This window comes from Anser brachyrhynchus, assembly GCF_964034855.1.
Source record: "Anser brachyrhynchus genome assembly, chromosome: 2".
Classification (NCBI taxonomy): Eukaryota; Metazoa; Chordata; class Aves; order Anseriformes; family Anatidae; genus Anser; species Anser brachyrhynchus.
The window spans coordinates 76,938,072-76,949,466 of NC_137695.1; the positions used below are offsets into that span (position 1 = coordinate 76,938,072).

At 32.5% G+C, this 11,395-nt stretch overlaps 1 long non-coding RNA gene across 1 annotated transcript; it reads left to right on the forward strand.

Moving 5' to 3' along the window:
- The first annotated feature begins 359 nt into the window (after positions 1 to 359).
- Positions 360 to 9,703, forward strand: LOC308188814. Its single transcript, XR_013945791.1, has 4 exons — positions 360 to 909; positions 1,259 to 1,306; positions 1,977 to 2,035; positions 6,698 to 9,703. It is a non-coding gene; the product is annotated as an uncharacterized lncRNA (long non-coding RNA).
- The last annotated feature ends 1,692 nt before the right edge of the window (positions 9,704 to 11,395 follow it).

The following is an 11,395-nucleotide window of genomic DNA, read 5'->3' on the forward strand; positions in this document are numbered from 1 at the left end:
CCATGGTTATAAATTTCAGAAACCTTGTTCAAGAAAGAGCTGTATCTAAAACTCAAGGAACATTCTATGGATATTTTCTCTTTTGATTAAAATATTTTTTCCAACCTGAATTGTCTTCTGCAGGTGTTTTGTACCTTCGTTCTTATAAACATAATCTTTTGACAACTAGGTCATCACTTCTTGAGAGGGTCACTTCACTTATTAACTTCCAACATTAGCATTAGAAAAAAAATCTCTCTTCTCAGAAGGCTCTGAAGTTATGTGGTATATAACCTAAAAAATTACACAGTAGTCAGAGAAAGTTTGTCAGGCAATTTTTAGAAAAGCTGTCATCTAGGTCTGAATGTTATTGTGTGGAAGTTAATTTATAACTGGCGATTCACATTGGCAGAGTCCTGTGTGATCACTGTGATTGAAGTATCAGTGTCAGCAGCATGAAACAATGTTACTCTATATATTTACTCCATATATTGGGCATGTGTACTGGCAATAACTGGAGATATGATTTAGAAAGGAAAAAAAAAAAAAAAAAGAAAGGTAAAATATGCGTGATCAAAAAATCAGTCCGGATGCCTGCTATTTGATACTAAATTAATTTAAGTTAAAGCTCTTTCAGAATCATTAATTGTCAGGTCTTCAGCTTGACATGATCAGTTTTCATCATGACAACACCAAAGGTCAGTGATTAAGGGATTAAAGTGGGATTAATTTATGAACAGATGAACAGGAAGAAAAAAAGGATGAAGATGTTTTTCAGTAGTCCTGCTTAAAAATCATATAAAACTATAAACTATTATCTGTATTCCCATGTAGAAACGTCATGTTAGAAGTTGATTTTTTGTTTCTGTCTGAAACAGTTGTACATCTTTGACTATGTATTATGTTAGGCTAGCATAGACAGTGATTTTGGTATGTTTAATTGATTTTTTAGATTTTATTTGATGAAAAATGCATATTTCTAGAAGAGTCAATAGCAGAATTAGAAGCTCAAAATAATTTTAACTGCCTATAATGTAGAGCTTTAATTTCCAATATGCTAAGCAATTTATGTTTCTCAGTTTGCATACAATTATTACAAAGAACTGAATCATTTATATTAAAACAGATGGGTGAATTTTATCTTCAACATATAATGGGGTTTAGAGATTAAGATGAAAATAAATAAACAGATGTGAGAGAAATCTGCATGCTGCATATTTAGTCTTTTTAAAAATTTCTTTCTGCAAATGTTCTTATTGTTTGTTTGTGTGTTTTCCAGTGGTTAAAGAAACCCAAGTTCTGTCCTCAAGTACAACTCTTGAACTCTGTAAGAAGCAATTTTTTGCTTTTTCTTATTTCTTATGAATTTATTATTTTAACTTATTAGGAACAAAAATATTGTTCTCACCGTACTCATGCTGTTTTTTACTTTTTTTTTTTTTTTTCCAGCTCAAAAACAACTTTTTGGCAATTGATTGTACATTATGAAAAAAAAAAAAAGATATTTTATTCATCATCACCTAGAAAGTGCAGCTGCACTTTGTTTCTACAAGTTTACTTTTGAAAGACAGTAGATTCTTGTTTATGTACAGACCTTTATATCACATTGTAATATCTACTGTTGTAACAGCAGTGCCTTTATTTTAAACAGGAATCCAGTCCACTTTTTTTTTTTTCCAATTTCAAGATTGAAATAATATTTATTCTGTTGTCTACTTGTAATAGGAAACTGTAGAAATTAGGATTTAAAGCAATGTTATGCTTTATTCTCTCTATTTCAGCCTGATTGATTCAATCTCTTTTAAGTTTGGCACCAAGAGTAACTGCTTTTCCAATTTTGAGTGGACTGTTATCTTTATGATATGATAATAATAACATAATATGAGTATTATTCTTTACATGTAATATAATTTCAGTAGATCATGTTTTAGATAGCACATCATTTCTGTGATCAATTACTTTGAAATAGTTAGTTACATATTATTCGTTAATTACAGAAAGACCATGCAGCTGAGATTGGAGCATTTGCATAAGAGATGTTTCAAATAGAAGAAAGGTATTTTTTCTATACTTACCCCAAGTAAAATTGTCCATGGATGTACAGGAAAAATGTTCTTGTATGTTAGAATTTTCCTAGTCTTATTTTGCTACATATTCTAATGACGGGTAAAACTGTAGCTTTTCTTCTAAAATGATTACATTGAAATTTCAGATGAAAGAACCCATCAACTTAACTATGCAATACTTCATTATTTTTTTTTTCAGATTCTCTTGAGCTAGTTGTTTTTTGTTGTTGTTGTTGTTTTCAGGTTTATCACCATTGTATTTGAAATCAAGTAGACCACCCTTGCTAAGAGCCCTGCTTTGAACATTAAGTGACAAAACCTGTGCATCTTGTTGCTTGAAGCTCACTGCAGGGTGCTCTCATGATAGAGAGAAATGTGTTTGGTCTTTTTCAGTGGCTGGTTTAGAATTATGCATTGTTTTTACGAATCCTGTAAACAGATGCAAGGTATGTTTCTAGTCAAAACATATATTTTTTCTTTCACTGAGAGAAATTACTACACTTATTACTCCCCTGGATTTGTAGCACAGTGGCAGTCAAAATAGAAAGGGAAAAGCTGTGTTGTTGACTAATGGTTTTAATTGTGTCTTCTCTCAAATTAGTAAAGCAGGACTGAGAAATTACTCTGAAGATGAAGGGGTTTGTTTGTTTGTTTGTTTTTCCAGTCTCCATGTATCTCTGCCTAAGAAATGCCATGAAAGGAGGTGTTCCAGGTTGTTTGTATGCTGTGTCACTCATGTTAAGACTTCGCCAGTTCAAAAGATCTGATTTATATTCTCAGAGCTGCATTTAAGCTAATTGTCTTTTCTAAGTTTGATGAGATTGAAGCTGCACTTTTAAGTTTCATGTGTACTGATGTAGTTCACAAGGACTTGATTAGGCATTTGGGTAGACATTTCTGAGAGGAAGATTTTCCTATTCTGTAGTTTGTATTAAAACAGGTTATATTATAACAGGTTATATTTTGCTTATCCCATATAAAGGATAGGCCAAGCTTGTTTTTGTCCTGAATATACTAACCTGATATTTAGTTTTGTTTTTAACTCATACTACAGTTATAAAAAATTTAATACAACCATCCAACCTGATGTTTACTGGGTTATCTGTTTATTTTTAATAATTCTGTTGTTTCATCTTTAAATGCCTATCACCAGTACTATGTAGCAATACTATGTTTATGGCCTTTGTAGATTTAAATGAAATAATGGGAGATGAAAATTGTTAGGGAGAGAAGCTTTGATAGAAATTAGAAAGTAATGGTTCTGGCAGAGAGGTTGATGATACTCCTTATACTATCATTATGAATTTTACTAATGTTTTCCACTGTTATAGAATCAAACCTCTGTATAGATCATCTATATCATTCTGCCTACCTCAAAGAAGGATGAATTATACTTAAATCATTTTTACAAATATTCTCTTGCAAGATTTTAAATATTGCTGACTCTTCAAACAATCTATTCCAATATTTTACTATTTTTATGACTAGAAAACTAGAAAGCTTCTCCTAATATCTAACCTAAATCCTTCCTTCTGAAGCATAAACACATTTTATTTTTATTTATCCACTTTCACTGTGGATTATTCCCTTATGTGTCTGAGAACAGCTATTGTATCCCTAACACCTGTCTTCTCTTTAGATTAAACACTGAAATATTTTCTTAATCCTTCCTTGTAGATCATAATTTCTATTCCTGTATTTATCTTTTTCTTCTTCACTCAAGAGATTACTAATTTCTTGAGGTGACATATAAAAATTGTAACTGTATGTCAACCAAACTATTGACTAATTTCTCTCTTTATTTCCTATTTATGCATTCATGTATATATATATACATGTATATATAATGCTTGTGTGACACTGTTGAGTCCTATCCAACTAGAGAACCATTATAACCACAGATCTTTTTATGAAGAACTGCTCCCTACGTGTAAATGTGTGTATGTCCACTGAGGGTATCTGAATTGGCTAAATCAAATTTAGCCTGGGAATACTATTGAGTTCAGTTTTGACTTCCTAAATCTAGTTTCTGTTCATTTCAGTGAGGTTATTTCTAGGAACAATACTGATAGACCTAGATCAGACACCAGTGAAACCCTGCTCTGTGTATCTTTTTATTTGGACAGTGAAAAAGAACTAATTTCACTCTTATTAATCAAGTCTATGCCCACTTAAGAATAAATTAATCTAATCAGGCTTACTTTCCTAGCCTGCTTAGGAAAACACAACGCAAATGAATGTCAAAGTTTTATTACATCCTAGATTTTTCAGCTGTTGCTTCTATTCTGCTCATGATACATGTTAACACATAGGGAAAAGTAAAAATATACATAACTTGTTCTTTTCAATCCATGGTGATTGCTGTTTTCTTGCGTGCAGATGGTCTGATTTGCTTCAGTATTTCTCTGAGTAATATGACTAATTTACTATTCTCCTTTTACTTTTTCATGAAGACCCAAGTTTATTTTGTGCTGTCTTTCAATGTGATGCGCTACTAGAGGTAACTGTTAGCAAATCTAAGATTGCTTCAGCCAGATCTGCGTGCATCTAGAGCAGAATTTTTTTGGGTCCAGCAGATAACTTTGATGTTTTTATATTGATTGCTTTCACAAAATGTTCAGATGCACTCTCAATAAATACTACAATAAAGTAAGATAAACCTTTCATAAATAAAGAGCATATTTAGAGAGTACTCCAGTAAATTGGAAGCTTTCGTAAAAAATCTCTGACCTTTCTTTTTCTATCAAAGTAGAGATCTCATCCTGTGTCTCTGATATTAATTGCATTAACTGTCTGATTTAAACTGACCTTTTCATTTAAGACTGATGAAGACTTGTATTGCAAAGAACCAAACAAAACAGGCCCTTCTCATACTTGCTTTTTCTAGTTTTACTAGTCCACTATATAAAGAGCCATTACTAACATCAGTCACTGACCTATTGCTAGTATCATTGTTTTATTAACCTTGAAGTGTCTATTTGTTCTTTTTTTTCCTTTTTTCTTTTTTTTTTTTTTTGTGTGTGTGTGTTTGGCATTTCATGGTATAAAATTAGTATTCAGTCGACAGGCTTTTTTTTTTTTTTTCCCAGCATTTCTCTTCTATCTCATGTAAAAGACCAGACCTGATTTCATCCCAAACTGAGTGATGCCTCTGTTTTTTCAAATCTAGCACAACACTTATACTTTAAAGTATCACCCTAAATTGTTATATTCATGTACAGAACAGATAAATACAGACTATCAAGTTATGCTAATTAAAAACACAACATAATGAATTATCAGAATTTTAGTACATGATTCTCTGAAAATTTTGAACTTGTTATTTTCTAATTAAATACTTTCAGATTTTAATCAGAAATGTAATCTCTCCTTGTGGATGTGTAAAAATTTAAAGAATATAGTACCATAACTTGGTTCACTATACAATCTGTCCAATTATATTTTATATCTGTTGATATATTGATTTATCTATTTATATATTGATAATATATGATTATATTAATTTTATAGTAGCATTGTTTAATAAAATAATTAATAGTTGATTATTATGACTGTACTGTGTACTATTTGTGATGTGCTCATTTGGTCAAGTTTCTAAGTAACAACTTTCTTAGAAGTAAACTCAAGATTGAGCTTGAATTGAGTGTATTTTCATGAAATAGTTAAAAAATATATTATTTATTTGAGTGGATTGGAACATAGTTATGAATTCCAACTGACTGAACTCCAAGATATTTAAACAAATGCGAAAAGAAAAACAACTGATTGTTGCAACAATGCACTGTTGAGGCAGTTTTGTGGAAAAGAAATAAAGACTCTAAGAAATGTTCCATTTTGCTCAGACTTCTGTGGGGAAAGGATTTTGTTTTGTTTTGCTGGTTTTATTTGTTTGTTTGTTTTTTTCTTGTACATTTGTACTTTTTTTTTTTAATACATTTTGAAATTAAACAGACTTTTCTGTTTCTCCTTTAATTTCTCATCTTCTCTTGTTTACTCCCTTCCATTTGAAAATGTGACAGGAACATAGGAGATATTGGGAAAAATAGGAAATTGAGCAAGACCTTTAAAATATAAAAGTATAAAATGAGCAGTTAAATGAAAATATCATCAATCCTGCTTGATGGATAATAACTTCTTTAAATTTTAGGATTTTTTGCTCATTTCACTCTTTTATATCTATATTTTCCATCCATTAACTAATTTATCAAGGAAATCTTGGCTTGTCCGTTGTTATCAGCTTTTACATATAAGTTCCCTTTTAAAATTGATGAGTTCTACAGGTTTCATTTTGAAATCTTGAGAAAAATCTGTGAGTTCTTTGAGTTTTTTTAATGGATCCAGTATTTTATTAAACAAGTGAGCTTTCAATAGGATGCTCCTTTAAGCATAGCAGCATCTATTTTATTTTTGTATCTTATACATGTACTAAATATATAAATTCAACAACCACTTAAAACTGTGCAGCACTGTTAATTGTTTGATAGACAAGATCAATAGCAATATGTGATTATGACTAGGAATATATGGATTGTTGCATTTGTTTTCCAGGGCTGTCAAAGAGCACCAATAAGAATTAGAGTTACATTGTGCCAGACATTTGTCCTATTAGTTTTTTTGTTTGTTTGTTTATTTCTTTGTTTGTTTTTTTCTAGTAGTGACACATCTCTGACAATCAGTATGAAACAGTGAATCAAGAAGACAACACGGGATAATAAATCAGCAAGAAGGAAAACCAGTCTTTCTATGGTTGGCATTCCACACATATTGAAAACTACAATCATCTAGTGGAAAATGGAGTTTTGGAATAAGATGCTTCTTATTGGATGGCTTCCTACTGCATGCTGCAGTTACAGATTATCTGGATAAACTGATTAAATAGAAAAGAATTTGTTCCTTTCAGACACGTAAGAGAATGTGCAAATGAGAATATATTATTATAAATTATCTCTTTTGTCATCCATTAGGTGGGAAATATATTACTTTAATATATTTCAAACTGAGAAGCATAATTATTTGATGAGACCAATCTCCATTACTTATCTCATCCTCTAATTATAATGTATTAGTTTTACAAGTGATTATGGAGAAGTTGGTTAATCTAAGCAAGAAATCAGTGATTCAAACCAATAGTTAAACTTCATGAACTACTTCCACATTGAAGTGTACAGTCTGGGACTTGCTATTTTTATTTAATATCTCTTTCAACATGAAGCGTATTCCCCTAAAGTATATACATTGCCTAAATTAACAGGAACACACATGAACAATAGCATGAGTAGAAGACTGAATGAATAGGGAAGAAAATGGATTATTTAAAAAATCATAATGTAATATTCATTAACAGACCTACAGCAAACTCCTTTCCCTGGTTTAGAACCAGCAAGTGTTGTGGCTTAAAGCTCACCAGCAGTTTCTTTCCTCCCAATAGGCTTAGTCTTCACAGTGAGTGTGTACATTAGAACCAATTTGAAGGGCAAATCTACAAAATAAATGAAATTTGAGCCTCAAAGCTAGCAGTAAGGATTATCAAATGTGAGATCCCATGAAGCAGATCTGGAAAAAAAAAAAAAAAAAAAAAAGAGAGAGAGAAAAGAGATTTGTCTTTTTTTCTCCCAGTTTTGTTAGAAATATATAATTTTTAAAGGTGGAGAGAGAAGCAACAATAGCAACATTATCTAGATTACGAAAAAAAGGGTTGGAGATTTTACTTCTATTTCTATGAAACTATTATATAATCTGATCATCTGTAATTGAGCCAGGATGCTGGCCTTTGCATAATCACCTCTGGGGATTAAGCATTTTCTTACCTTCAGCTTTCACTCAAAGCAATAGGAGTTGGATTCTGGCTGTTGGTGATTATCCACAAAATGCAGTCATTCTTTCTGATGCAACCTTTTAATAAGCAATTAAGAAAGATTTTAATTAAATTCAGAAATAAAATTGACTTTGAAAAAATTCCTTTCTATTGACAAGTAGCGGTTGATTCCATACTATTCACGGAGGTACAGCATATTATCTGCTGTAACCTCTTATCATAACTTTTACTGAACAATCAATTAGTACTAAGAAGTGATAATGGCAGAGTTTCTTCAGTATTTGTTTATCTGGTACGTTTCCAGGTAGAAATAGGATTTTATGTAGGGTTATGCAGTGAGTGAGTGATGTCCTATTTGTTTCAGGCCTTCTGCCCTCTATAGACACAAACACTGCACTAATGCAAATGCCGAACAGTTCAGCGCTTTCCAAAGTGTGACAAAAGGTATCGGTATTGGTGATAAACATTTATTACATACCATTCTATACTAGATATAATTTTTTGTTGGAGGAACACATTGCAAGGAGGGTTGTGTGTTCATATAGCACATCATGTTTCTAAATAATTAATTTTAACTTTCTTCTGTGTATATAAAAAAAATCAGGTGGTCTGATTACATTATGTGATGAGACGATTTAAGAGTAAACACTATTTCCAAATTAATAAACCTTTTTTCTTTTTTTCTCTTTATTTTTTTTCTCTCTCTAACTATAATGAAGCTATATTGAAGATATAAATGCATTTCAGAGTTCTTTTTATGTTTTGTCACAGATTGATCTTGAAAGAAATGAGTCCTGTGTTCCAGTTCAGGTTCTTTCTTGGATAATTGATGTAAGCCAGTGTTAGGTCAAAAATTTGAATTCAAAGGAACGTAGGTATTTGGGAGGATGCTAGTCCCCATCTGTGTCGAATAGTACAAAATCCCTTACTTAATCTAAAGTATCATACCATTACTTTAAAATGTTCTTTTCTGTAGAAAGCAGATAGAATAACATTTGTCTAATGGAAAAGAATTTTTTGTTTATTTTTTTGTTTGTTTGTTTTGTTTTTAAACAGAAATTTAAATTCAAATCATCCATTGAAGATTTACAATTTAAATTGTGGATTATTTATTTTTTATTTTTATTTTTTTTTACAAATCCATTCTTACCCTTAAAAGCTTTGGTTGAAGTGAAATTTAGGTTGTAATTCTTTTTCTTCTGTTCAAAAGTTTAAGTTGTGCACGTATATGTATGTTGATATTTGTCTGTAGTTCTTCTTTCCATGCAATAACTTTGAGCTTTTAAACATAAAGGGCACTCATGAAAGCCCTTTTATAGTGTTAATAAATATTTATAGCATTTCCAATGCAGTTTTATTTGAAATCTGGTTCAGAATCAAATATAAATTTGATTAGGGAAAGTACGGAAAAACAGTTAACAACAACAGTATTACAATAATCATTCAAAAGAAAAGGGTTGGAAAGATGCAAATGCTAAACTATATAGAAAAGATATTGTCATATATACATATTTTCCTTCCTTCTGTTGAAACACCTTTAGGTCAGAAAGCAAATGACATCTAGAAGTATACTGGTCGTTGGGTTATTCTTTTCACTGCAGATCTCTTTGTGCTAAACCAAAGCAAATAATTTTGTTTTCTCCTGTTTCTGTAATGGGAAACGCAGGCATATCAGTTTAGTGGGACAGTGAGGACATGGGACTCTTTCAGTTCAGAGGGGCAAAAATGTTCTGCAAGTGGAAACATTTTATTTCTATAACCTGCTCAACATATTATTTCATCTATGAGTTTATTATTTTGTTGTAATATGTTTCCACATATTATAAAACAAACAAACAAACAAAAACTTCTTTGTCCTTCCTTCCTGCAAATCTTTAAAATCAATGTTGTCATCTGAAAATTTACACCTCAGAGCATCCTCAATGTAATTCAATATTTACCATAATATGCCAGTCTTCTTTCATGTATCTATGGAAACCATCTACAATTATACTATCAGAATTCTTTAGCATAATGTGTTGATATAAAGACTATGTCTTATATATGAAATTAATCTGCAGTGCTCTTGACATCAGTAAGGAAGTGATCTTAGATCTGGATAAAATTATTTAGCATTTGTTTGTTAGAGGACAATTCCCATCTCTAAATTTTGGAGCAAAAAATAAATCTGTCCTACTCCTGGTTTTGATCGAGTAATAACCTCCCATAGTAACTTGCAGTATACCTCCTGTGATGAACTTCTGTTCCATTCTCCATGCCTTTTTGTGTCTTTCTTAGCTAAAATTTGCAAAACAGTTAACAATAATGAAAATATATTTGCAAACCATCTTTCTCTTTTCTAAATGTAAACGCTCCAGAATCTCCATGATTTTACAGTCATAGTACACTATCCATTTGTTTTCTTTTTCTCAGTCTGTGTTATAATAGAATCATAGCATATCCTGAGTAGGAAGGGACCCAGAAGGGTCATTCAGTCCAACTCCTGGGTCCCCAGAGGACCACCCAAAAAAATTAGACTACGTGTCTGAGAGCACTGTCCAAACACTTCTTGAACTCTGTCAGGCTCAGTGCCCACTTCCCTGGGGAGCCTGGGGAAGAAGAAAATGGAAGAAACAACTCATGGGTTGAGATAAGGATAATTTAATTAAAGGAAAAATAATTTTTAAGGGAAAATTATTATTAATTAAAGACTAATACTAAAGGGAAAAAGAAAAGCGGAAAAGGGGAGGAAAAACAAAACAAAACAAAAAAAAACAAAAAACAAAAAACAAAGGCCGTGTAGAAGTGCAGAGGAAAGAAATCACACTCTACTTCCCACCAACAAATGACGCTTGACCACGTCCTTGAAGCAGGGCCTCAACGTACGTAGCTGTTGTTCAGGAGGACAAACTTTTTCACACCGAGAGCTCACCCCTCCTCTCTTCTTCCTTTTTCCACTTTTTATTGCTGAGTGTGACATCATATGGTATGGAATACCCCTTTGGTCGGTTTAGGTCAGCTGCCCTGGTAATGTTCCTTCCTCACCTCTTGCCTACCCCCTGTCTTCTGGCTCTAGGGGAGTTAGAGGGAGTTCTGACGTTGTGCCAGTATTGCTCAGCAGTAGACAAAACACTGGTGTGATACCAGTGCTGTTGTATCTAAAACTGCAGAGCATAGTACTGTATGGGCTGCTGCAGGGAAAGTTAACTCCATCCCAGCCAGACCCAGTACACTATGTCATGCTTGATGCACCCCAGGTTGGCCTTCCTAGCTGCCAGGGCACACTGCTGGCTCATGTTCAGCTTGCTGTTGACCAGAACCCCCATATCCTTTTCTGTGGGGCTGATCTCCAACCTCTTGTCTCCCAGTCTGTACATATAGTCAGGATTGCCCTTTCCTAGGAGCAGAATCCAGCATTTACTCTTCATATTGCTGGTGATTGCCCAGCTCTCTAATTTGTCTAGATCTCTCTCCAAGGCCGCACCACTCTCAATGGAGTCAACAACTCCATCCAATTTGGTATCGTCTGTGAACTTGCTCAAAAAACCTTCAAGTC